Below are 22,082 nucleotides of genomic sequence, written 5' to 3'. Positions count from 1 at the left end.
ACACAGACAATCTTACATGCTTGAACTTCATAATAATTGAACTAAAAATATTTGATACATTAACATCACATTTGAAAATTTCTGAAGAAATATTTTGCACATATCAGAAGAGAGTATGCTGCATTAGGAATAATCTAATAATGCATGACATTTGTTTGAGTTAGTAATTAAAACCTTCCAAGAAACTACCAGACCCATATGACTGCACTTGTGAATTCTATCTAATACTTAAGGAAGAAATAATACCAATTCTACAAAATCTCTTCAAAAAATGGAAGAGGAGGGAATACTTGCCAACTCATTCTATGATGCCAGCATTACCCTAATACCAAAACTAGACAGAGACATTACAAGAAAACTACAGGCCAACTTCTCAAATAAATAAAGACACAAAGACCCTTAACAAATATTAGCAAATTGAATCCACTAATCTATAAAAGTATAATATATCATGATCAAGTAGGGTTCATTCCAGGAATGTAAGGGTGGTTCAACATTTGCAAACCAATGTAATTCATCATATTAACCAATTAAATGAGAAAAACCATATGATCATTTCAACAGATTTAAAAGAAGCATTACATAAAATTCAACAACCATGACAGCTTTTATTTGGGCTAACTCTCAGCAAACTATGAGTAGAAGGGAACTTCTTTTGTCTAATAAAGATATGTACCAAAAACCAACAACTAACATCATACTTAACAGTGAAATACTTGAACACTTCCCCCAAAAAATCAAGAACAAGGCAAGGATGTCCTTTCTCATCTGTCCTATTCAATGCTGTACTGGAAGTTCTGGCTAGTGCAAAAAGGCATGAATAAGAAATAAATGGGGCCAGGAGCGGTGGCTCACGCCTGTAATCCCAGCACTTTGGGAGGCTGAGGTGGGCGGATCGTGAGGTCAAGAGATCAAAACCATCCTGGCCAACATGGTGAAACCCTGTCTCTACTAAAAATACAAAATTAGTTGGGTGTGGTGGCACGTGCCTGTAGTCCCAGCTACTCAGGAGGCTGAGGCAGGGGAACCACTTGAACCAGGGAGGTGGAGGTTGCAGTGAGCCAACACCGCACTTCAGCCTAGTGACAGAGCGAGACTTCACCTCAAAAAAAAAAAAAAGAAAGAAAGAAATGGAATACAGATGAGAAAGGCAGAAAAAAAAACTGCCTTTATCTGTAGATAACATGAATTGTCTATGTAGAAAACCCCAAAGAATTTGCATGCAGGTTTAGCAAAGTCTCAGAATATAGTCAGTATACAAATGTCAATTGTTGTGGGGTGTGGTGGCTCATGCCTATAATCCCAGCGCTTTGGGAGGGCGAGGCAGGTGGCTTACAAGGTCAGGAGTTAGTGACCAGCCTGGTCAACATGGTAAAACCCCGTCTCTACTAAAAATACAAAAACTAGCCAGGATGGTAGTACGTACCTGTGGTCCCAGCTACTCGGGAGGCTGAAGCAGGAGAATTGCTTGAACCAAGGAGGTGGAGGTTGTGGTGAGTCAAGATCATGCCACTGCACTCTAGCCTGGACAACAAAGTAAGACTCTGTCTCAAAAAGAAAAAAAACAAAGAAACAAAAAACAAAAGTCAATTGCTGTCCTATATACCATTAATGAACAACTGGATTTTGTAATAGGAAAAAAAAATTCCATTCACAATAGCACCCCCCACACCCCCTCCCAAAAAAGGATTAAGGTCTAAATCTAACAAAATATGTGCAAGATCTATATGCAGAACACTACAAGACACAGACAAAAGAAATCAAATCTTTAAATAAAGGAAGATATATTGTTGTGTTCCTGGATTGGAAAACTGAACATTAAGATGTCAGTTCTTCCCAGTTTGATTTACAGATAAAATGCAATCCTAATCAAAATCCTAACAAACTTCTTTTTAGTTAGATAATGATAAACTGAGTCTAAAATTAAAAAGGCAAAAGTACTAAAATAGCCAAAGCAATTCTGAAAAGAACAAATACTAGATTTCAAGATTTTTAATAATGCTGTATTAATCAAGACAATGTGGTACTGGTAAGGAACAGATTCTTAAATCTATGGAACAAAAGAGAGCTCAGAAATAAAACCATACAAATACAGTCAACTAATTTTTGACAAAGGTTCACAGAAGGTCAATAGCTAAAGGACACTTTTCTTTTTTTATTGCATTTTAGGTTTTGGGGTACATGTGAAGAACATGCAAGATTGTTGCATAGGTACACACACATGGCAGTGTGATTTGCTGCCTTCCTTCCCCTCAGCTATATCTGTCATTTCTCCCCATGCTATCTCTCCCCACCTCCCCAACCCCCATCCCTCCCCCACTTCCTCCCAAAGGACCCCAGTGTGTAGTACTCCCCTCCCCGTGTCCATGTGTTCTCATTGTTCAACACCCGCCTATGAGTGAGAACATGTGGTGTTTGATTTTCTGTTCTTATGTCAGTTTGCTGAGAATGATGGTTTCCAGGTTCATCCATGTCCCTACAAAGGACACGAACTCATCATTTTTGATGGCTGCATAATATTCCACGGTATATATGTACCACATTTTCCCTCTCCAGTCTATCATCGATGGGCATTTGGGTTGGTTCTAGGTCTTTGCCATTGTAAACAGTGCTACAATGAACATTCATGTGCATGTAAAGGACACTCTTTCTAACAAATGGTGCTGAAATTACTGGATGTCCATATGCAAAAAGAAAAACAAAAAAAACCAGACTCCAAACCAATACTTTATGGTTTACACAAAAATAAATTAATTCAAAATGGATCATAGACCTCAACATACAAAGCAAAAGTACAAAAGTTCTAGGAAAAATATAGGTCAAAATCTGTGTGATCTTGGATTTGGTGATGAGTTTTTAGAGACAACAGTAAAATATGATCAAGAAAGCAAAAAATTGGCTGGATGCAGTGGCTCATGCCTGTGATACCCACACTTTGGGATGCTGAGGTGGGAGGATCACTTGAGCCCAGGAGTTCAAGACCAGTCTAGGCCACATAGCAAGATCCTGTCTCTATTTTTAACTTAAATTATTTTTTAAAAGTTAAAACTTTTCTCTAAGAGAGTTTCTGCTAAGAGAATGAAAAGACCAGCCACAGACTAGAAGGAAAATATCTGAAATATATATATATATATATCTATAGATATAGATATAGATATAGAATAAGGACTTGCATCCAGAACATACCAAAAAAGAAATTCTTAAAATTCAACAAGAAAATAATCAGATCAAAAAATGAGCAAGAGGTCTGAATAGAGATTTGACAAAGATGATGGGCTGGAAAATAAACCTATGAAAAGAAGTTCTGTGTAATTTGAAAGAGGCAACACCAATTAAAGCCATGAGATACTATGCTACACATATTAGAGTGGCTAAAATCTAAAAAATGACAATACCAAATGCTGATGTGGAGGCGGGGGCAACAGGGACTCTCTTACTTTTGAACTCTTTTCACAACTAAAGCCACCATCAAAAAATCAAATCATTTATGGAATAACTTTTGTAATCTGGACACAAATTCTTGCAGAAGACAGTAATTCACCCAATAATTTTCCAGACAAGAAATAGAAAACCCACAGGGAGGCAGCAAGTGAGATGCCAGGGTGGCGACAGACTGGGGGGCTTAACAGTGGGTGCTGGAGGTGCTTTTGGAGCATAGCTAAATGAAGAGGGTCTCCAGGTACCATTGCACCTAGAAGGTGCTTTCTTCCCCCTACATAGTGCTAGTAGGCTTTTCTCAGTAAAATTTCCTCTTTACATAAGAGGTGAATTTAGCAAAGTTTCCGCAACTGTATCTAGATAAAAGTACAGCCTAAAGTGGGTAAACACAAAAAATAATATATATTTTTCATTTTAACTTGAAATACACTGTACATACTCCCTTGCCCATCTAATGATTTGAACCTAGCTCTAGGCCTTTTATTTGAGCATGGTCCAAAGTCAAGGGCTTGATGCCATCTTTCTTGCAAAAGCCAGACCCAAGATAGGCAGTCTAGAAGATACTAATTTGCTTTTTAAAATTTTTCAAATGCAGCAAAAATTTAAAGACACTTATGAAACAAACTGCAGAATCCATCTAGATGTTTATAATTGCTTCCAATCTTTTAATAACTCCTGATGGTGAAACATAACATACATTTGAAAACAATGTAAAATAGAAATTCATAATTTAATGAGTTATTATAAAGCAAATACTGTATATAATCACCACCCAGATCATGAAGTAGCACATTATCTGCATCCCAGACGCCCCTGTGGGCCCCTTCCCATTCACAATCTGCGTGACAGGTTGCCAGTACACCCTTTGCAATCTCTTGCACTATCATGTGGCAAGGAGAATGCTTCTACTGTGCATTGGAAGCTGATTCTGAACTTCAAGCTACTGAGGAGCTGTAGATCCAGAAACCTTTGTAATTGTACATCAATTCTGATATAGGGAAATCATCCACTGAAGTGGTTTGGTGTGGACAGCCACGGGATGGATTAGCATGGAGTAAGTATCCAATCTGTGAGATGCTGAAGACAGCACAAATAAGAAGGAAGAGAAAAAGGCTCCAGCCAGGGTGAAAATGAACCTGGTTTAGAAAATATTGGCTGATGAGGCATGCATAAGCAAATTGTTGTTTATCTGTACAATGGGATATTATTCAGTCTTAAAAAGGAAGCGTCCAGGCGCAGTGGCTCACGTCTGTAATCCCAGCACTTTGGGAGGCCAAGGCGGGCAGATCACCAGAGGTCAGGAGTTTGAGGTCAGCCTGGCCAACATGAGGAAACCCCACCTCTACTAAAAATACAAAAATTAGCCAGACATGGTGGCACAGGCCTGTAATCCCAGCTACTCAGGAGACTAAGGCAGGAGAATCTCTTGAACCTGGGAGGTGGAGGTTGCAGTGAGTGAGATCGCACCACTGCTCTCCAGCCTGGGTGACAGAGTGAGACTCAGTCTCAAAAAAGAGAAAGAGGGGGAAGAGAATCCTGGCATGTGCTAAACATGGATGAACCTTGAAAACATGCTGAATGAAACAACCCAGTCACAAAAAGACAAATCCTGTATGATTCCACTCAAATGAGGTAGCTATAGTAGTCAGATTCACAGAGACAGAAAGTGGAATGGTGGTTGCCAGGGGCTGAGGGGAGGGAGAATGGGGAGTTAATGTTTAATCGGTACAGAGTGCTGGTTTGAACAGATAAAAGAGTTCTGGAGATGGGGGGTGGTAATGGCTGCACCCATAACATGAATGGACTCAGAACCACTGAACTGTAAACTAAAAATTAAGATGGTGACTCTTACATGTATTTTACCACAATAAAAAACAAGCAAGATATAACTTCTCGTTCTTGGGAGCTCATGGTCCTGCGGAGGTGCTAGGGGAAGAGATTTGCCATATGATCAGATAAATTACAATATAATAGGGCATGTGCTCGATTATACCATGAATAAATTGTGCTTTAGGAGCCAGAGGGGCGACACATCTGTCACCGAGGTTGAGGGCATGGGCTCTGGAGCCACCTGCCTGGACTTGCCTCTTGCCTATGCTCCTTATGAGCTGTGCGCCTCAGTTTCCCCCCATAGAACATATTAATTTTGCAGAACCTCCATGAGGGTTCAATAAATCCACGCAAAGAAAATGCCTAGAATGGGTAAATAGTAAATAGACACAGCAAATATGAAAAAAATGTTTTTCATGTAATGAAGCTCAAATTAGCTATTTAAGTACAGCTCATCAAGTTTAGACCACAGGGTAGGTACGGCCATGCCTCAGGAATTGCTTTGTGGTGACCTCCCTTCAGGGGGCCTGCAGCACCCAGTCTGTGCATGCAGCGGCTGTCCTGGTGAGCATGCTGGCACTCAGTGAGCAAACCGGACTAAATGGCCTGGTATAGACATGGCAGCCCTGGGGACACACATTCTGACTGTTTTACAACAGTGAGGTCACATATCCTCCCTCACCAAATTCTTTCTGTGGGGAGTTGCTCACACTTGCAATTGGGCTGGCTAAGATGCTTTCCTTACATGGGGGCTGAGGAGGAACACTTTCTAAGATCTGGGGAACACTGTAGAACTTCACTTTTAAAGATTGCAACCTCTCACACCAGTCAGAATGGCTACCAATAAAAAGTCAGGCTGGGCACTGTGGTTCATACCTGTAATCTCAGTACTTTAAGGGGAAAAGGTAGGAGGATTGCTTGATCCCAGGAGCTCAAGACCAGCCTAGGCAACATGGTGAGAATGCATCTCTACAAAAAATTTTTTTTTAATTAGCTGGGCATGGTGGCACACGCCTGTACTCCTAGCTACTTGGGAGGCTGAGGTGGCAAGATCACTTTGGCCTGGGAGGTCAAAGCTGCATGAGCTATTATCACATCACCGCACTCCAACCCCCGTGACAGAGCATGACTCTGTCCCAAAAAAAAAAAAGTCAAAATATAACAGATGCTGGTGAGGTTAAAAAGGGAATGATTATATACCATCGATGGGAACGTAAATTAGTACAGCCACTGTGGAAAGCAATTTGAAGATTTCTCAAATGACTTAAAACAGAACTACCATTCAACCCAGCAATGACATTACTGGATATATATCCAACAGAAAATAAATCATTCCACCAAAACGACACATATATGCACATGTATGTTCACTGCAGCACTACTCACAATAGCAAAGACATAGAATCACCCTAGGTGTCCATCAATGGTGGATTGGATAAAGAAAATGTGGTACATATACACCATAGAATGCTACACAGCTGAAAAAAGAATGGAATCATGTCCTCTGCAGCAACAGATGCAGATGGAGGCCATAATCCTAAGCTAACCCACACAGAAACAGAAAATCAAATATTGCATGTTTTCACTTATAAGAGGAAGCTAAACATTGGGTAGTCATGGACATAAAGATGGGGACAATCGACACTGGAGACTACAAGAGAGGGAATGGAAGAAGAGAGGCAAGGGTTGAAAACAGCTGGGTACTATACTCATTACCCGGTGACAGGATCACTCATACCCCAAACCCCAGCAGTACGCCATATATCCATGTAACAAACCTGCACATGTACTCCCGGAATCTGAAGTAAAAGTTTAAATTATAAAAATAAAAAAAAATATCATCCTTGCTAATATGCTACACCCAGAAACTTCTATTTATTTATTACATAAGAAAATTTTCCCTGTATAATCTAACTACAGAACTTAAGATTTACAGATTACTGCTGTCACTTCTGACTGGGTGTAGTTTAGAAGTGTCATGTGTAATTCAATATATTATTTTTCTTTTTCTTTTTCTTTTTTTTTTTTTGAGACAGAGACTGAGAGTCTTGCTCTGTCACCCAGGCTGGAGTGCAGAAGTGCTATCTTGGCATACTGCAACCTCCACCTCCCAGGTTCACGTGATTCCTGCCTCAGCCTCCCAAATAGCTGGGATTACAGGTGTGCGCCACCATGCCCAGCTAATTTTTTTTTTTTTTTTTAAAGAATAAAGAAGAGGAAGAAAGAGAAAGAGGAAGAAGGAGAGAGGATGGGGGTATTGCTTTATTGCCCGGGCTAGAATGCAGTCTAAATATGGGTATGCCTATAATTGTCCTTAATAATGGAGACATGAAAGAAAATGAGGGAAGAGAATAACAAACAAGGAGCCGACCAAGATTTCTTTTAAACTTCTAAATTGATATGATGTGGTACTGATAAGAGTGTATATTTTGTATATTTAAAGTGCAGAGTTCTATAAATGTTAATTACATTTACTTGTTCCAGATCTGAGTTTAAGTCCTGAATATCGTTGTTAATTTTCTGTCTCATTGATCTGTCTAATATTAATGTTGAAGTCTCCCACTATTATTATGTGGGAGTCTAAGTCTCTTTATAAGTCTTGTATGTCTGCGTATTCCTGTATTGGGTGCGTATATATTTAGGATCTTTAGCTCTTCTTGTTGTTGCATTGATCCTTTTATCATTATATAATGTCCTTCTTTGCTTCTTTTGATCTTTGTTGCTTAATTGTAACTTCTGCTTTTTATTTATTTATTTTAGCTCTCTGGTTGGTTGGTAAATCTTTCTCCATCCCTTGTTTGGAGTCTTTGTGTATCCTCGAATGTGAGATGGATCTGGATGCAGCATACTGATGGGTTTTAGTTTTTTATTCAAATTGCCTGTCTTTGGATTGGGGGATTTAGTCAATTTAAATTTAGAATTAATAATAATATATGTGAGTTTAATACTGCCATTAGCTGGCTATTTTGTCCATTAGTTGATGTAAATTCTTCATTATATTGATGCTCTTTTTGATAATTTTTTTAGAAAGGCTGATACTGTTTGTTCCTTTCATATGTGTAGTGGTTCTTTCAGAAGCTCTTGTAAAGCAGGCCTGGTGGTGATGAAATCTCTGAGTGCTTGCTTATTCACAAAAAACTTTATTTTTCCTTCACATGTGAAGCTTAGTTTGGCTGGATGTGAAATTCTGGGTTGAAAGTTCTTTTCTTTTAGGATGTTGAATATTGGCCCCCACTCTCTTCTGGCTTGTAGGGTCTCTGCTGAGAGATCTGCTGTGAGTCTGATAGGCTTCCCTTTGTGGGTAACCTGACCTTTCTCTCTGGCTGCCCTTAGTATTTTCTCCTTCATTTCAACCCTGGTGAATCTGACGATTATGTGCCTTGGAGTTGCTCTTCTTGAGGAATATCTCTGTGGTGTTCTCTGTATTACCTGGAGTTGAATATTATCCTGCCTTACTAGGCTGGGAAAATTTTCCTGAATAATGTCCTGAAGCGTATTTTCCAGCTTGGATTCATTCTCTTCGTCACATTCAGGTACACCTATCAAGCGTAAATTAGGTCTTTTCACATAGTCCCATATTTCTTGGAGACTTTGCTCGTTCCTTTGTATCCTTTTTTCTCTAATCTTGTCTTCTTGTTTTATTTCATTGAGTTGGTCTTCGACCTCTGATATCCTTTCTTCTGCTTGATCAATTCGGCTGTTAAAACTTGTGCATACTTCACGAAGTTCTCCTATTGTGTTTTTCAGCTCCATCAATTCACTTATATTCCTCTCTAAATTGTGTATTCTTGTTAACATTTCGTCAAATCTTTTTTCAAAGTTCTTAGTTGCTTTAGATTGGGTTAAAACAAGTTCTTTTAATTCACAGAAGTTTCTCATTATCCACATTTTGAAGCCTGCTTCTGTAATTGGAACACACTCGTTCTCCATCAAGCCTTGTTCCGTTGCTGATGAGGAACTGTGATCCCCCGCTGAGGGAGAGGCGTTCTGATCTTGGGCATTCTCAGCCTTTTTTGGCCGTTTTCCTCCCTTCGTTATAAATTTATCCATCTGTGGTCTTTGAATTCACCGTCTTTGTAATTAGGTTTCTGAGTGGACGTCCAACTTATTGATTCTCAGCGCCGAAATCTGAGCAACCCACTGCACCGACCAAATCAGCGGCGTTAAGATTAATGGTGCTTTTCCGACTCTGCACCAAGAACCGTCGCTCCAAGGCGCCGGCAAAACCGCCTCGCCGGTCACAAGAGTCGCGCTGGCGACCCGTGGGGCTCCTCCGCTGGGAATCTCCTGGTGCGTGAGCAACAAGAATTCATGTGAAGGTGTGGCGTCCTCTCGTTCTTTGAGCTTTCAGTGGGAGCTACAATCCCGAGCTGTTAGTGATCAGTCATCTTGGATCTCTCTCCGCTAATTTTTGTATTTTTAGTAGAGATGGGGTTTCACCATGTTGGCCAGGCTGATCTCAAACTCCTGGCCTCACATGATCTGCTTGCCTCAGCCTCCCAAAGTGCTGAAATTATGGGCATGAGCTGCCAGGCCACATCAAGGTACTGAAAAGTAAATTTAAGAATGTAGGAAATTTCTATTTTGTTGGTGGAATAAGTTGGTTAAGATGTTCACAAACACTCTTAAGTGCCTTGGAGATTAATTATGTGTGTCAGCAGATCCTCACAGACCATCCATACAAATAAAATCCCTGGCTCTGACAATTAGGACAGCACATGATCTCATTTGCTTCCCAGCTAACTTCCATAGCGCATTAGATGAAAATTAAGAAAAAGATGCTAAATTTAAAAGGCAAGGCTGGGCGCAGTGGCTCATGCCTGTAATCCCGGCACTTTGGGAAGCCAGGACAGGCGGCTCATGAGGTCAGGAGTTTGAGACCAGCCTGGCCAACATGGTGCAACCCCAGCTCTACTAAAAATACAAAAATGACACAGGTGTGGTGGTGGGTGCCTGTAATCCCAGCTACTTGGGAGGCTGAGGCAGGAGAATCGCTTGAAACCGGAAGGCAGAGGTTGGCAGTAAGTGGAGATCACACTATTGCACTTCAGACTGGGTGAAAGAGAAAAAAACTCCATCTTAAAAGAAATAAAATAATAAACAAAAAGCAAAAATTAATTATAATACTCCAAAGAAAAATGTCTTCTGTGTAGAATATAATCTTCCAACAAGGTCTCATTGTATCTTTATCCTTACCTGATCTCTGTGTTGGTACTTGTTAATTTTGTTGTTTCTGAAGGGAGATCCCTGCTATACTCCACCCTGTTCATATGTGTAAGTTTCCTCACTCCTTTTTAAATTCCCTGGACCTGTAAATACACAATAGGGATATCTGTTTATTTTTTTGGTTTTTTTTTTTTGAGACGGAGTTTCGCTCTTGTTACCCAGGCTGGAGTGCAATGGCACGATCTCGGCCCACTGCAACCTCCACCTCCTGGGTTCAAGCAATTCTCCTGCCTCAGCCTCCCGAGTAGCTGGGACTACAGGCACGCGCCACCATGCCCAGTTAATTTTTGTATTTTCAGTAGAGACGGGGTTTCACTGTGTTGACCAGGATGGTCTCGATCTCTTGACCTTGTGATCCACCCGCCTCAGCCTCCTAAAGTGCTGGGATTACAGGCATGAGCCACCGTGCCCGGCCGGGATATCTGTTTCTTAAAGGTTTAGTAGAATTTGGGCTTGTTTGGACATTTTTTGCTTGTGTGACATTTTAAAGTATGAATTCAATTTAACAGTTAAAATTTTACTTATTTTTGAGTAAGTTTTGGAGAAATATTTACATTTAATATTTGAAGAAATATATTTATATTTTTCTAGAAAACTGTCTATTCTATTTCAGAAATATACTGGCATAGCACTGTTCATAGTGCTGAGTTTTCTACAATAGCTTTACTGTCACTTTCTCATTTCTTAGATTCAACACATTCTCAGAGGGTTATCAAATTATATCTCACTATTAGTTCAACTTAGATTTTCCTGATCACTAATGAGACTGAATGTCTTTAAAAATGTCTGTTGGGCATTTGTGATCCTCTTCTGTGACTTGTCTATTATAGCCCTTGATAATTTCCTGCTAGGCTGTCTCTTTCTTACTGGTTAGCAGAAAGTTGCAGGGGTTTTTTGTTTTTGTTTTGTTTTTGAGACAGGTTCTTACTCCGTCACCCAGGCTGGAGTGCAGTGGGATGGTCTAGGCTTACTACAGACTCGACCTCCTGGGCTCAACCAATCCTCCTGCCTCAGTATCCCAAGAAGCTGGGATCACAGACATGCAACATCATGCTTGGCTAATCATTAAATATTTCGTAGAGATGAGGTCTTGCTATATTGCCCAGACTGGACTCAAACTCCTGGGCTCAAGTGATTTTCTTGCCTCAGCCTTCCATAGTATTGGGATTACAGGTGTGAGCCACCATGCCTGGCTAGAAATTTTTGATAGACTGTCTACCTTGTCTTTGCTCTTTCTGTAGTTTCCTTATAATGTGTCTGAAGGTATATTTTTTTAATTCGTCCTGCTTGAGATAAATGAAGAATCTATGAACTCTTGTCTTTCATCATTCTAGAAAAAATTCAGTTATCTTATCTTCAAATATTGTTTCCACTCCATTCTATCCTTTTCATCTGGAAGTCCCTCTGGGCATGAGGCATGGCTATCGTCTGATTTTTTTCATCTATGTCTCTTAAGCTCTGAGACAGACACTATTCAATAGCCCAACAGTCATTCCCAAGCTCTCTCTCCCTTGCAGGCTTCCCACTAAAGAAGCTGAAAAATGTTATATGCTCGCTTCCTCAAATGCCTTTGCAGCTGGGGACCATGTAACAGAGTATTGCCAATGAGCTGGAGAAACCCAGGGAGGCTTTTACTTTCATTCTCTAAAGGGAAAAGATAGGAGGCACTTGTTCTACCTCTTCCTCTTCTTCCTGTCCTGCAGGTGGAAGTGATGTCTAAAGTTTGGCAGCTAAAAGGAATCAACCACAAAGGAACAAGTATGGGGACAAAAGCCAAAAGATTAAGATGGTGAGCATGGAGAGGGGACATTCTGGGGTCTTGATTACAACACTGAGTGGTGAACCAATCCTGAAACTACTTTTGTTAAAAAAGAAAATTAACATTTTTAATGGTTTAAGCAACTGCTGGCTTCTTGAAGATGAACACATACTAACTCAACCCCTCTATTATATTTCTATTTTTTGACATCTCTTTTATATTCTGGGTAATTTCCCTATATTTATGTTCTAGTGTATTAGTTCTCTCTTTTGCTGCATCTAATCAGTTTGGCGACACATTTCATTGTGGCTTTAATTCCAAATTTTCATTTCTAGAAGTGTTATTTCTTTTTCCAAATCTCTTTTTTAAATAGAATCATTTTAAAATAGAATCATTCTGTCATGGTTAAAGCAGCTATTGTTCACTATAAGCCCAGGGGCTTCCTGTATCTGAGAGTATAATCTAAGGTCTTTATGCAGCATACGTATTATAAATCTGGACTCCAAACCTCATCTGGCCTGGTTTTCTTTCCTTACAAGGGACGGACTCACTCCTCTCTCTCTCTCTCTCCCTTTTCTCTGCCCATACACAAAAAATACTAGGTGGAGACCTGCTTCCTTATTACCTCCCTGGACTAGCAGGTGGAGTTGCAAAGATGTCTGCTTTTACTAAAAAGAGCAGCATGTTGTGAGCCTTGGCTTTAAACAGGGGTCGTGGTACTAATGCTGTGTTTATGAAAGTGCAGGGCCTTGTCTCTTGTTCCTGTGTGAGCAAACACTGGGGTCCCCAGGTGTGTTCCTCAGTCCTCTCTCTCTATGCTTCCCTAAGACTGAAGGCCTAGATGCTCTCCTCCACTCTGACAACCTTAAATAACATTGCTGTGCCTGCCCTCTCCAACACATCAACCACACATGATGTGGCTATTTAAATTAAAATTATTAAAATTAAAATTGAAATTAAAAATTCAGTCTTCAGTCACACTAGCCACATTTCAGGGACCCAAGAGCCCATGTGGTTGGCGGCTGCCATGAAGGCAGTGCAGATACAGAACATTTGCATCATCTCAGGAACCTCCATTAGATGTCACGGATCATGTTTCCAGCTCTGCTCTCTCATCCCAGCTCTGGATTTGCTGTGCAATCGCCTGCCTGCCATCGCCACCTGCATATTTCACAGCACCTCAGACTTCACATGATTTAAACACAACCTTTCCCCCAGAATGTTTAATAATCCTGTCTAGACTGCTTCACAGAGTATCCCATAGAAAAGTAATTTAAAGATTTTAATACATTCTGTGATGGTTAATTATATGTGCCAACTTGGATAGGCACGGCACCCAGGTATTTGGCCAAATATTATTCTAGATGTTTCTGTGAAGGTGTTTTTTAAAATGAGCTTAACATTTATATGTTAACATTTAATTTAACAGACTTTGGGTAAAGCAGATGCCCCTCCTTAATGTGGCTGGTCTTCATCTAATCAGTTGAAGGCCTTAATAGAAAAATACTGATCTTGCCCAAGAAGAGAAATTTTGTCAGCAGATGGCCTTCACACTCAAAGCATCAGCTCTTTCCTGAGTCTCCAACCTGCTGGCTTACCCTGCAGATTTTGGAGCTGCCAGCTTCTATACTCTTGAGCTAACTTCTTTTTCTTTCTTTTTTTTTTTTTTTTTGAGACGGAGTTTTGCTCTTGTTACCCAGGCTGGAGTGCAATGGCGCGATCTCGGCTCACCGCAACCTCCGCCTCCTGGGTTCAGGCAATTCTCCTGCCTCAGCCTCCTGAGTAGCTGGGATTACAGACATGCACCACCATGCCCAGCTAATTTTTTTTTTGTATTTTTAGTAGAGACGGGGTTTCACCATGTTGACCAGGATGGTCTCGATCTCTTGACCCCGTGATCCACCCGCCCTGGCCTCCCAAAGTGCTGGGATTACAGGCTTGAGCCACCGCGCCCGGCCCTTGAGCTAACTTCTTAAAATAAATTTCTCTCCCCTCCCCACTACCCCCAATATCCTATTGATCCTGCTTCTCTAGAGAACACTAACACATTAAAAAATTAAATTACTTTGCTCAGTTTTTGTCATTACCATGACCATTCTTTGGACTTTATTTAAATCCTGATGTGGAGTAATCAAAACAGAGCTTTTAAACATATCTCTGTCTTCCCCATCTCAGAAAATCGCTGTCTAACTAGATGCCAGGATATTGTCTTTGACTCCTTCTCCTCCTCCTCCCCTACAACCAAATCTGTCACTAAGTCCAGTTGATTCTAACACATATTTTGAATCTTTCTATGTCTTTCCATCTGCATTGCTATCACCCTGGTGGTCAGTGGGTGAGGCCAAACCTGAGCCATGGGGAAGCTCTGCAGACTCTGCCCCCTTAGAATCCCTGGATCAGCACAGCCTCTCTGGCCCCATTAACTGCATCCAGCCACCTGGCTTTCTTCCATTCCTGGACCACACCAAGGTGTTCCCTCACTGCAGCTTCTCCTTTGCTCTGGCTCCGCACTGCTGCCTCCTCCACCTTCTGACACCAGTTTTGACATCATTGCCACAGTCTCCCTGGTCTAAATGTAATCCCCATCACTCACTGTCACAGCGCTGAGTTTCTCCTTGGGTTCTTTGATGACTTATCCTTGTTCATTTATAATTTTACTTGTGATAAAATCTACCTGCTTGCTTACTGTCTGTCTAGCTCATGAGGGTGCAGAACATTTCTCTATTGCTTTCTTCTTATGATGCCCGGTCCTTGGCAAGAAACTCTGAGGGACTGACTGTAAGGGCCAACACAGCATTTTCCAAACTACACTCTAAGGGACATATTGTAGGACATTCTAGGTCAGGGGTTGGCAAACTGCTGCCCATGGGCCAAATCTGGCTCACAGCCTGTTTTTGTAAATAAAGTTTTTGTTGGGACACAGCCATGCCCATTTGTTTACAAAGTATCGATGGCCTCTTTAGCCCGATGGTAAAGTTGAGTAGTTATGACTGAGACCAACTGACCCACTGAGCCTATTATGTGGCCCTTAACAGAGAAAATTTGCCAACCCTTGTTACAGTGATTTTAGTAAAATAAACAAATATAGGTAAAGAGGTCAGTTATGTGTATCTGATCTAAGATGGGTTACAGTCACACAGATTTCTTAATGTAGGACTCCTTTAAGTTTTTAATGTGTTAGGGGGCGCTGTGTCCTCCAAAAATGTGATATAATATGCAGTGTTCCAGACTTATTTGAGCAGGGAATTCATTTTGTTGGTGCTTGCTGGTTCTTTAGAATAGGCTTTGAAAAATGCTGGCCAAGGTCTTGAAATCTCAAGGAAGGTGAGATTCCAGTAGGGCTTTCTCTGGAAAGCCGAGATAGGAACTTATTAGTGGCCACATCAAACCATTCTTCACTGCTTCTTTCTAGGTAACAAGTGGTATATATTGAGAAGGGAAGCTGAGGAATATCTGCTGAGGATGGGATCCCATGGTATAGTCACACATTCAGGAGTTATCTGTAGCTGGTATCAATATGCCAATTTCTGCTTCAGGCCCGTAAGCCCCTCCCACACTGGAGTTTATCAATTAGGAATCCCCCTGCATTTCCTAGAGGGTAACCAACGTGACAGGGCCATGACTTACTTTCTCCTGACTGTTCAGCTCTTGGCAGGAGATGTGGGCAGCCAGGTAGTTGTGGAGCAGAGCACAGAAGACAAGGCCATTGCTCCAGCTGCTGCCAAAATGGGTGATGTCAATGTTCTGCAGGAGACAAAAGCAGCATTAATCAAATACTATTGCAACTGTGCAGTGTCATAGATGAGAGAGACTGGTAAGACGAGAATCCATCTTTGGGTTTTCAGTAAGGCAACATAAGAATAAACTTCTCAAATTTGGTGGTGCTAAATTTTATTTTGGTACCAGGAACAGCCTGATATTGTCCAAATCTATTCACAGAATAGCATAAGAAAAAAGTCTTTAGTGCTCAAAACAGTAGGGGATTTGTCCAACCATTGGGAGATTGATTAAAGGCTCAAAGACATCTTATTCTCAAATTAACCTACCTGATTAACTTTGTATACACCAGCATTTTCCAGACTTATCTGGTCAAGGAAGAATCATCACCATAGGCATTCAAGGTGGCCTAAGCTCTACTGGGGAAAAAAAGCTAAAAATAGCCAGGCATGGTGGCTCATGCCTGTAATCCCAGCACTTTGGGAGGCTGCAGTGGGCGGATCATGAGCTCAGAATATCGAGACCATCCTGGCCAGTATAACGAAATCCCGTCTCCACTAAAAATACAAAAATTAGCTGGGTGTGGTGGCACACACCTGTAATCCCAGCTATTCGGGAGGCTGAGGCAGGAGAATTGCTTGAACCCAGGAGGGGGAGGTTGTAGTGTCAAAAAAAAAAAATCGCCATAATCATCACCCTCATTGCCACCATCACCACCACCACTACTACCACTGTCATCATCACCATCAGTAACATCATCATCATCATTATCTCTGTATAATCCCAACTCACAACAAGCAGAACAAGATATAAGATCTTAAAGAACTACATGGCTGTCTCTGGCATGCTCCTGCTACTACACTCTTCTCCCCACAACTTGGGAGGCTTCTCAGGAGGAAAAGAAAACCCTTTCTGGCACAGCATGGTAATCCAGGATTTTGGGAGTAATCCAGGATTTTGGGAGGCTGAGGCAGAAGGATTGCTTGAGCCCAGAAGTTTAAGACCAGAGTGGGCAACATGGCAAAACCCCATCTCTACCTACAAAAACAAAAACAAAAATTAGCCAAGCATGATGGTGCACACCTGTAGTCCTGGCTACTTGGGAGACTGAGGCAGGAGGATCCCTTAAGCCTAGGAGGTCAATACTACAGTAAGCTATCGTCACACCACTACACTCCAGCCTGGGTGACAGAGTGGAGATCCCGTCTCAAAACAAAAAAATAAAAAAGGAAAAGAAAAAAAGAAACCCTTCCTGCTCAGCAGCCCCATGAGAACACCAAGCAAGCAGGGATCGTGGGGCTACATGGGGAGAAAGGGGTTCCTCCTTCAGGATGGATGCAGCCCCCAGCAGCTGCCCGGGACACAGTGATAAGGAATCTGAAATCCAGCTCTTAAGTCCCTGTCATAGAGATGGTGGGTTCTAAAGACTGCTATGCAGGTCCCCTAGGTGACCTGGGGGCTCCAGTGGATCCCCACCTCTTAGATTCTCAGTCCTGTCACTCACCTGCTCACCTTAACAAGGTTTTCTTCCTTGGATCCACAAGACTTGTTCCAAATGAAATGTCAGGTTCCTAAGCCCACTGATGCTGTATTGCTCAGGTTGTTTTAGGGATTGTTGCAAGGGATTGTATAAGTGGGGCACAGCTTGGGCTTGGCTGAGTTCGGGGTCTGTATTGGGTTTGGGGACAGTAAGAGGAGTTGGGCAAGTCTAAGACTCTTTCCTGCAATCTCCCTGCAAGCTCCTCCTCCTCAGAACACCCTGTTCTGCAAAATGTAAAGCCAGCAAAGTCAGAGGGGTGCGGTGGGCACTGGCTCCCTCCCATGGGGTGGACACAGACCACCATGGGAGGGGTGGTGGGGATGGAGATGCTCCCTCCATCTGCCCAGAAGGCCAAATGCAACCCCATGACAAATTAACTCTCTGACTGCCCTGGGAAGGTCATTAAGGGTGCTTTTATCAGGAGCAATTTGCAGCTTAAAAGGAGAGGAAGGGCGGAGAGGAACAGGGCATGACATTAAGATGGAATTGGAGAGGGAGCTTTTATGGAACTCTCCTCAAAGTGTGTGTAAAGAGGTTCTGGAAAATATACATAGGTAGAAGTGTGCACCAAAATATGGTGCCATGTTTCCTGTGAAGTTTCCTTAGGGTTCTGGGAGCCATTGGCCTATAATCTCATTTAGCTTTTTATCTAGACTTTCTAAGTTAGTTCAAGCTATCCTGGTCCTTAGCAGTGAGGTTGGTCAAATACTTCATTTTATGGGTAAAGAAACTGAGGTCAGAAGAGATAGTGTCATGTATCACACGCAGGGTTTACCTGAATGAAGCAGATACCAGGAATGCTAGTCCCCGTCTTTCTAGCAAACCTCTTCTCTGTTCTAGTCAGCATCCAGGAAAATCCCTGTGGACCCCAGAACGCCCCGCAAAAGCACCGGTTTTCAGGAAGATGCTGTGCTATTGAGTCTGCTTTGCAATTACATTTCCCCAGGGAGAAGTATCTGTCTGAAAGCAACACACAACCATATTAACGCTTCTTCACCTTGGCTTTCACGACTCAAGTACAACCAACTTTCAGCAGTCACTAAGCATCCGCGTTACATAAAAGCCTGAGGATGCCCTTGTTGGGAGAGCCCCATCTCCATTTTCAAGTGACTGTAATTCCCAGGGCCACTGGGAAGCTGATCGTGAGGAGTTTTGGCTTCAAATGTCTTTGAGTTCAACGGCTACCCGATGAGACCTGGACACTGCTTTAGAAATGGAAAGTGCTTTGATTTGACACTTTCTGAAGAGGCTTGTAGTTAAAAAAGCAAAAGAAAGAAACAGACAGGAGGCCGCACCCCATCCAGTTCACTCAAAGCATTCAAACCAGATGTTGTGGATGTCAAACCCTAGGAAGCCAAAAACAAGGGGGGCCAGGCCAGCCTTGGGAAAGGCAGAGGGCACTGTGGCCCCTGACAGTACTGAGCTCCCACTTCCTTCCTCTGCTACACACAGGCTGCCCAAGACCCCATCTCCAACCCCAGAGACCCTGTGTTGATGTTTACATTATGCTAACCTCAAGGCATCTGTGTACACGGAGCACACATTTGCCCTGCCTGGAAGTGTTCTTTCTCAAAGGCAATGTGGATAGACACGAGATAATTTGCAACCGAAAGGCCCGTTTTAAATAGAAAGCCAAATGCTTGATCAAGACCAAAGTCCTTTTAAGTATGAAGATCCCAAATGGGCTGGGAAGGGAGGGAAGAGCAGTGGCATTCGCTGAGTGCCTGCAATGAGCCTGTCACTGTGCATTTCCCCATTTAATTCTCAGGACAGCCATGCACAGTGACTACTGTAATGGTGACCCATTTTTACATACAAGAAAGCGGGAGCAGAAATGATATTTCTAGTGCCAGAGTCAGGGCCAGAAGGCCAGCTCTGTTTGCCTCTGAAGCACGCATCCTGTTTGCTGTGGACACTGCCATCAGGGAATGGTGAGGGCAGGCAAGGGCACCAGGCAGGATGGCCAGGGCATGGATGTCAGCACTGTTGGCAGTGCCAAGAGCAGACCCTGCTGAAAGAGGCTCTGTAGCTCCCTTGATTCCCGTCTCAGTGGAAGGACAGGCTGAGGGTGGGAAAGGGAAGATTCTAGAGGAGTGAGCGGTGAAACTTTGGTTCCTTCTCATCAGTTAAAGAAACTGGAACGTCATTTTCTGAGGCCAGGCCTACCAGGAACAGGCTGTGGAGTGGATGGCATTGCTTTCTGCACTGGAGAATGCTACTGCCCCAAGGAGCTTGTGCAGCCAACCAGGCATTCTACAGGCTACATCTTCAGGTATGTTCCTTGATAGTCATGCCTGAATTAAAAGGACTACGATCGTTGTTATCCTGGAGTGGCAGCTGGCAACCAGGGGAACATGCAGAGGATTCTGGGGGAGCCGAATGCCTTTTGGACCTGGATCACTTCCTGAACATCCCCATGCACACGTGTGTTATACCTCAATAAAAACAAAAGGAAGGGAGAGAGGGAAAGAGTGAGGGAGACAGGAAAGAAGAAAGAGAGAGGAAGGGAAAGGAAGAGGCAGGGAGAAAGACAGGAAGGAAAGAAGGAAGGCAGGAAGGGAGGGACCCTGATTATCTTAAAGGGCTGGAGTGTGGTGTCTACCCTGAATGATGACACTTAGAATTTATGTACAAGATTTATTGGGAGAAAAAAGCAGAGCAAAAACCGAAAGAAACTTAACTGATTATTTTTCCCCAGGGAAATGGTAGTTACTCATTGCAAATTATCTCTAACTTTCCCCCAGGATATAAATATCTTAGAGATATTCCTGAGTGGAATATGGAACTTTTGATGGAAGGAAGTCTTAGATATAAAAAGAGGTAACATTCCAAGCTCTCCAAAATTAGTTAGGTCTCTAGGAGAGCTTAGATAAATATTGTGTAATATAGAGAGAGAGCTTAGATAAATATTGTGTAATAGACCCCTCGGTACAGCAAAAGTCATTTAAGAAAACTGAAGACATTGAATTGTACATGGGAAGGTAAAATCCTAATTTTAGTGCATATCCAAGAATATCTTCCTTGAGTGTTGAGGTTGTACTAAAGTTCCAGACCAGGGAATGTAGAGACAGCACTCACGAAAGACGCAGCAGGACAGGGGAAACAAAACCGTACAGCCCACAGCATTTGTTTCTAGAAGATGCTTTCGTTTGCCTTGGTTGCCTGGAAAAACTAACATCTGGTAAAGACATCAATCACGGGGGAAGAAGCTGCAGGTTCACACTGTGCTGAATTCCACCAAGGACACAGCTGGATTCCGTGGCTGCATCCCCAGTACTTCTTCACCTTTGCCAAAGTCCTCTAGGTGTCACCATGAGGTGTCTATAAATGAACGGACCCTGTACACTAATTGCAAAGGTTAAAAAAAAGAAATAAATAAAAAAGCAAAGTTTCTTGGAAAAAAGGCAGGAGGCTGCTTAGAAAATGCTGCATGAGCCAGGCATCATGGCTCATGCCTGTAATCCCAGTACTTTGGGAAGCTGACTCAGTTGGATCACTTGAGGTCAGCAGTTCAAGATCAGCCAGGCCAACATGGCAAAATCCTGCCTCTACTTAAAAAAAAAAAAAAAAAAAAAATCAGCTGGGCACAGTGGCTGACGCCTATAATCCCAGCACTTTGGGAGGCCAACACGGGCAGATCACCTGAAATCAGGAGTCCAAGACCAGTCTGACCAACATGGTAAAACCCTGTCTCTACTAAACATATAAAAATTAGTCAGGTGTGGTAGCACATGCCTGTAATCCCAGCTACTTGGGAGGCTGAGGTAGGAGAATCGCTTGAACCTGGGAGGCAGAGGTTGCAGTGAGCCGAGATCATGCCATTGCACTCCAGCCTGGGCAACAAGAGTGAAACTTTGTCTCAAACTCTGTCCCCAAAAAAAAGAAAAAAGAAAAGAAATTAGGCCAGGCACAGTGGCTCATGCCTGTAATCCCAGCACTTTGGGAGGCTGAGGCAGGCGGATCACCTGAGGTTAAGAGTTGGAGACCAGTTTGGCCAACATGGTAAAACCTTGTCTCTACTAAAAATACAAAAAAATTATCTGGGCGTGGTGGTGGGCACCTGTAAGCCCAGCTACTTGGGAGGCTGAGGCAGGATAATCACTTGAACCCAGGAGGCAGAAGCTGCAGTGAGCCAAGATCGTACCACTGTATACCAGTCTGGGTGACAGAGGGAGATTCCATCTCAAAAAAAAAAAAAAAAAAAAAGTAGATGGCCGTTGTGGTGCATGCCTGTAATCCCAGCTACTAAGGAGGCTGGGGCAGGAGAATTGCTTGAACCCAGGAGACGGAGGTTGCAGTGAGCCGAGATCATGCCACTGCACTCCAGCCTAGGTGACAGAGACTCCATCTTAAAAAAAAAAAAAAAAAGAAAGAAAGAAAGAAAAAGAAAAAGAGAGAAAGTGTTGTACGTTCATTCTTGTAGGAACCAGCTATCTCAGGCTCATGATGATCTAAACAGTCTCACTCCCAGGATCTCTTGGGGTTTTCCCAATAGGTCTTTATTATTACAGCTGTGGAATCAGATTGAGTTTTTACTTTTGGGAAAATGTAAGTTTACAGATCACAGAGGAT

At 42.4% G+C, this 22,082-nt stretch overlaps 1 pseudogene; it reads right to left on the bottom strand.

Annotated features, from left to right (window-relative positions):
* Positions 1-12,167: 12,167 nt before the first annotated feature.
* LOC101040465 (cytospin-B-like) overlaps positions 12,168-22,082 on the bottom strand; it is a 49,158-nt pseudogene continuing 39,243 nt past the window's right edge.

The sequence above is a fragment of the Saimiri boliviensis genome, chromosome 17 (genome assembly GCF_048565385.1).
Source record: "Saimiri boliviensis isolate mSaiBol1 chromosome 17, mSaiBol1.pri, whole genome shotgun sequence".
Taxonomy (NCBI): Eukaryota; Metazoa; Chordata; class Mammalia; order Primates; family Cebidae; genus Saimiri; species Saimiri boliviensis.
This window is presented reverse-complemented; position numbering and strand designations above follow the sequence as displayed.